Genomic DNA, 6,095 nt, shown 5'->3' with positions numbered 1-6,095 from the left:
CATCAGCATAAGCAATACATTTTTTGACAAACATTTTTCAAGTTTATTAATTGTTTTAGTCATGACTTATTTGCTTACCTACATTAATTTAAAAACAATCTGGTGATACATAAAAATCATTCCTGAAGATTTTCCTCCCATGATAATCTTTTGTGTTTATTTTATTTTCATCAATCAAACAAATTTTATTTGTAAAGCACATTTCAGCAGCAAGACATTTCAAAGTGTTTTACATCATAAAAAACACAAAGTCATGCTACATAGAATCAACAATCAAAACATTACATTAAGTCAAGTGCCATCGTTAAATGCGTAATTGACTATGTTTCAAATACAACTCTAAACAGGTGGGTTTCATCTTTCAAATGTGGCTAACATCTTTTTTATCTTCATTGTGTGCAGAGAATGGAATGATGGAAGAGTATCCTGCAATGCCCTTCCCAAAGTCATAATAGGAAAAAATTTCTGCATCCCAAGAACAACCAGTTTCTATCCCTCATCTTAGTCATCTCCATTAGCAGCTGAAAGTTCTTGCAAAGTTGTTATTTTGGGATAAGTCCTTTACTGTATTGAATTAAATTGTGATATTGAGTGTTGAGCATGTTTTTTGTTTTTTTTGTAAAAGGTTTTTTTTGTAATCTGATTAGAAGTCAAATGCTTGGTCTGTTGATTTGTGTCAATCTTGCCCAGCTTCCTCAAGGACATGCAAGGTTGTTACATCCTTGAAAGAGGGTGTGTAAAAGAATAAAATATTATACATTTTTACAATATTATAAACTTTTGATTTTGTCTATATAGTTATTATTGCATGCTTAGTTATTTACACACAGCATACCAATAAAAATCCTAAATCTTATACAACTAAATACAGCAGATGGTAATTTATGCCTCAGTGCAAAAGATTTTATGCAATACAGTATCCATGATGTATTCATGCACAACTGGCTCTAAGTGATTGGTTACCAACAGCAACCAAATCATCTCACAGCATCATTCATCAGCCTTGGTGTCCAAGGCAATATTGCATATGCACAAAGAAAACAATCTTGTTTGCACCTTATTTGTTTGGTCCTAAAACAGATAAGGTGGCAAACGTCAAGCACTGGGCATATCACTGCGTAGATTGAAGAGACGGTGAACATTAATGTTATTGTGATGTAGAAAGATATGATCTGCAAAGAACTGTGAGGACTGCAGAGGAGGCACTCTGGCAGAAGAACGATGATTTCTACCAAGGAAGAGATAACCAAGTGTTATATAAAATTACATGCACACACACAGGCATACAGAAGAGCTGCCTACACACAAGCATCCTTGTCCATCAGCCACTCTCTCCCTCAGTTTCCAGACATGAACACACAGAGTTAAACTTTGGTGAAATGAACACAATAGCACAACTTATGTAATTTACAGTTGGACACATCTAAAAATTTGAGCGATATCAAAGACATTTAAAAAACAGAGGGTTGAAATAAAAAGATGAGGATAATTTAAAAAGTGTATTTTCCTCCAGGTACACACATTTAACTTGAGTGACATGTTTTCTCTGATTGCAGAATTCCTATATCTTAATTTCAAAGTCAGTTTGTTTTGTTTTTTTCAGCATTTGGGTCCAAGCTATTTGCTTTTTTTTTCTTCTCACAAATCACAAAAAACACAGTTCTGAAGGTGAATTAACAGTGAATTAAAGGGCTTGTTCTCTGTGTTCCAAAACCAAATCCACCTTAAGATGTGGATTTGGTTTAAACGCAAGAGAAAAAAAAATGCATCTAAATATCAATCATTGAAAGAAGCCTTACTGGTTCCCAGAAACATTTTTTTTAATCCATTAGGTTCAAGTTTATTTTTAAAAATGGGATTTTAAAATGAACATATCCTGTCATGTGCTCAATGTTGAGATTTTTGCGTTTCTAAGAGTTTCCAGTTTTTAAGATGTTTTTTTTTTTAATCAGATGAGAAGTGAAAGCTCCCTAATATCTTGTTAAGGCTGAGAAGCACAATAGTAAAACATTATCTAAAAGCAGTTAGATAACAGAATTACAGATACAACTTTTATGCAATATGGATTTAAAATAAACTGTGCTGCACATGTGAAAAGAGCATATCTGTATATTCAGAGCTAATTTAAATTGTGAGAGGTTGTGGTTAAAATGTAAGGCTCTACACTACTTGAATAGTACATGCTGTTCCAAGCCATTTTAATTACTGTGGTGGCAAGTCATTCCTAAAACAAAAGAGCTGATTGAGGATTTGAGAAAAGGGCCATATTTAAACACCTTTGGCTGAGGTACAAAACATTTTAATAAAATACAACATTTTAAGTCCTGGGTTGTTTTGAGATTTGCTTATTCTGTAGTCTCTTTCTTTGTTTAGATCAGCCTTATTTTTGTTTTTACTTTATTTCAGCTGTTTCCCACCACTTTCTCCTTAGAATTAACCCAATGTTTTTTGTTGTTTTTTTTTTCATAGCAAAACAGTATTAAGTTTGACATATAAGACATGTAGAGTGGAATGCCCACCAGTACAAGATAAACAATGAATGATACAAATTCACATAGATTTCTTTTGTTACTCTTTGCTAAATAAAAAAAAAAGATGAAATCCAGAAATTATTTCTTTATACAGAAATCTAAAGTTGATAACATCAGATACTAAGTGTATACATTCCCATGGAACAGTTTTGTGCCTTCTAGAAATTTTCAGTCAGGGATAAAATCTGCTTAAGGAGGACATGTGTCTCAATGGATGAAGCGGCACTGGCTGGTGGTATGTGTCATGGCACCAGTGATGTCATGACCTGTGTCACACTCACATTTACAACTTCACACCACATTGGCTCATTATATTTTGACACTGCATTTAAGATCCATTTCCTTTCCAGGTACGTGATGAAGCAAAACGTGGCCCTTCACGAGATCTGAAAGGAAATGTGATCCATGAGACCTATTTTCTTCTGACACATATGATACTTAGTTAAGGTAAGAATCTTGCAATGAGCATTTTGTGATTCGTTTTAATGACATTGTACTAGAATAATGCAACACCTCATTTTCTAATTTGTTGCTGTGTCTCTGATACTGCTGTGTTTCGTGACCCAGGTTTAGTCATGATGTATTCATGCACACTCAAAACTCTTCAGCCATTACACAGATGTGTGGTCTTTTTTACATTTACTAACTTGTACAGTTTTAATGAAAGCTTCCTGCTTCTTTTGTAAAGCTTCATGGACATCTTGCTTGCCTAGATAATATGTTTCAAACTTTGGACATGCTGCCATGTTCTTTATTTTAAGAAACTGCAACGTCATTCATACTTTAAACAGGTTTCTATATTTGATTAAGTTGTTTTGTTTGGGAACTCTCCACCACCAGTTACAAAGCACAAATCCCAACAGAAGTGGAATTATTGGATTCCAATTTTGTTGCCAGATCAATGTTTATTACTTTGATCTGCATTGTGGTTTCCACAAGACCGCACTATGGTACAGTGTCACATTATGTGCCGAGGTCCAATAAGAACCAAAAAGAAGGCATGTACATACCCCATATTTCAAGTACTGTTCCTTTTTCAAACTTTTCTAAGTGAAGCAAGAAAAACAATGATCAGAGATAATATGCCTTAAAATAACAAAACAACAATAGTTTGCTGCAAATACAGTACATGTATTAATGGATAAAGTAATATATTCTAAATAATTTAATGAGTATTTTATTGATAGAAAATAAAATAAAACTGAACATTCTAATCTTAATGTAAAGATAAGTTTCCTATACAGAAAATGTCTATAATTTTGAAAAACCCAAGCAGTGCAATAATTGCACATTAATTTGACACATTAGAATCTATTAGTATGAATAAGTGTCCTAGTAGTCAAGTTTGAACAACCTATGACCCATATTCTCACGGATTTTCATCAGCAGGCATTTCTGAAGCCTTGGGAAGAAAGCTGAACTGACAATGAGGGTCAGTGATAAAGAAAAGACACAGAGCAAAGTACCTGTATTATGCTTACTTCTTTTTCTTCTTGTAGATCCCATTAGAGTCATAATAAATGAAGTCAGATCCCTGGAAAACAGTAAATAGATCTTTAAGTAAACTATTCAATTTAATGAAATGGATATTGAATGGCTGAAGAGAATTTCAGGGATTTCAGTTAAGAAAAACGCTTTCAGCATCTCAAGAAGTGTAGTTATTCCAAGCATCACAGCATAATGCCAGAGAAAGTTGGCTGCATTACAAAATGTGTGGGATGGAAAGTGGTCAAATTCTGTTACAAGAACTGTTTTTTCCAGCACTGTTTCTAAATAATATCAAAATTACTAATACTATTGCAATTTACAATTATTAATTTCTCCTAATCAAAAATGTTACATCTAAAAGAACTTCTACAGGAGGGTCAAAAAAATGAAATTAGGAAGTGGAATTTGATGCATTTAATCAAGTTAACTTCTGATTACAGATAAGGCAAGTAGGAAAAAAGTCATGTTTCCAGTAATAACAGTGCTAAGGAAAAAAGATCTTATCCTGCACCATGCCTCCAGCTAGGCCCATGAGAAAATGTAAGGGCGTGTAAACCCATGTGAGGGCGTCTAAACCTTGATAAACATGGATTTATTCGTAAGTAGCTTTTATCCAAAAAGTAGCTACTTTTTCACATCTTTTTCATTTCCCTCTGCAGTTTATTTCAATCCCCCCAAAGTAGCAAGTCTTTCTTTTCCCTTCATCAAGAGAGGAAATGATGTCTTTATGACCTACTAAGCAAAAGATAAGATGTCTGATGAGCTGGTGTTTATTTAGCAAATGGTTATCACCGTTGTCAGCAGTAAATGATGTCAACTCATTTATTTTATCATTGAGCATTATATAGATTGACTTTTTTCCTCCCAAACTGATGACAACTAAATACTGCTAACATGTTAAAACAAAAGTGCTGTAATGTGAAAGCTTAAATTCACACTTGTTGCAAAATCTGCTTGTATTGTGCTTGCAGGAAGCCTCAAGTGTTTCTATTATATCAGCTCATTTCAGAACTTACCATTTAAGCCCTTTAAGATTATGTGGCCAATAAATTAATTTTGTGATTTCACATTTAAATTAGTTACCTGCTCACATCTTATACGTAAAAGTAAAAACAAAAATGTAAAACAACCTGATTTTATTTCATTTTAGCTTTTTTTTTTACAACAAACAAAAGCAGACTGGGTTATTTTTGTGTTTTGTTTTTTTTTTGTCAAATATACCAAACTAGGTAATATAAGATCTTGGATTATTTTGGTATAATCCCAAATCTCAATATGTAAAATTTTACAAAAAAAAAAAAACTTCAGCAATGAACATCTTTTAGACAAGTTAGAAAAATTAAAAGATTATGCAATTTATAATTTTTTCTAACTTGCCTCACAGATGTTCATATATTCGTTGCATGGACATCAGTCACCCGGGCACATGTGATTCTAGACCAGAACGACTGGACAACTTTGCTCAATTTCTCTGAATTTTTAGTTTTACTCCACTGCATGTCTTCCTCCCTTCTCTTTCTGCCCACTTCTGTCTGTGTTACACTGCTGAAAATGATGGACCAACTCATCTCTGGTACAACATTTTGCATAAACTGTAAAATAGAAAACACAGCAGGTCACAGAAGCTACTCAGTCTGTTGTCTCTGAAACTGCTTCATCAAGCACTGGACAACTTCTTTTGCTTAACCATAACAATAGCACAATACAGTTGCACTGTAAAACTCAATAGTGAAACAGCCGTTTCTTATAACCAGCTACATTACTGTCTGTATATTTCTACAGTTTTATTTCCATATACATCCCATTCATTAACTGACTAAGTCACCAAAATATATCTTTCTTACATAAACTACTACCATAATAAATTCTGATTACCATTTTAACGCTTTTAACTGTTTAACCAGTTTTAAATAATTTTAAATCACTTATGAATTGTATTTAAATTCCATTTTAAATGCATTTCTTTAACATATTTCTATTATATTGCATCTTAATAAAATCAATAATTAAAAACAAATAAATAACTAGAAAAAATATATGGAAAATTTAGTGCAGCTTTAAACCAAAAATAGCTGA

The sequence above is a fragment of the Xiphophorus hellerii genome, chromosome 9 (assembly GCF_003331165.1).
Source record: "Xiphophorus hellerii strain 12219 chromosome 9, Xiphophorus_hellerii-4.1, whole genome shotgun sequence".
NCBI classification, from domain to species: domain Eukaryota; kingdom Metazoa; phylum Chordata; class Actinopteri; order Cyprinodontiformes; family Poeciliidae; genus Xiphophorus; species Xiphophorus hellerii.
The sequence above is the reverse complement of the archived record's forward strand: the minus strand, read 5'-3'. Positions refer to the sequence as shown.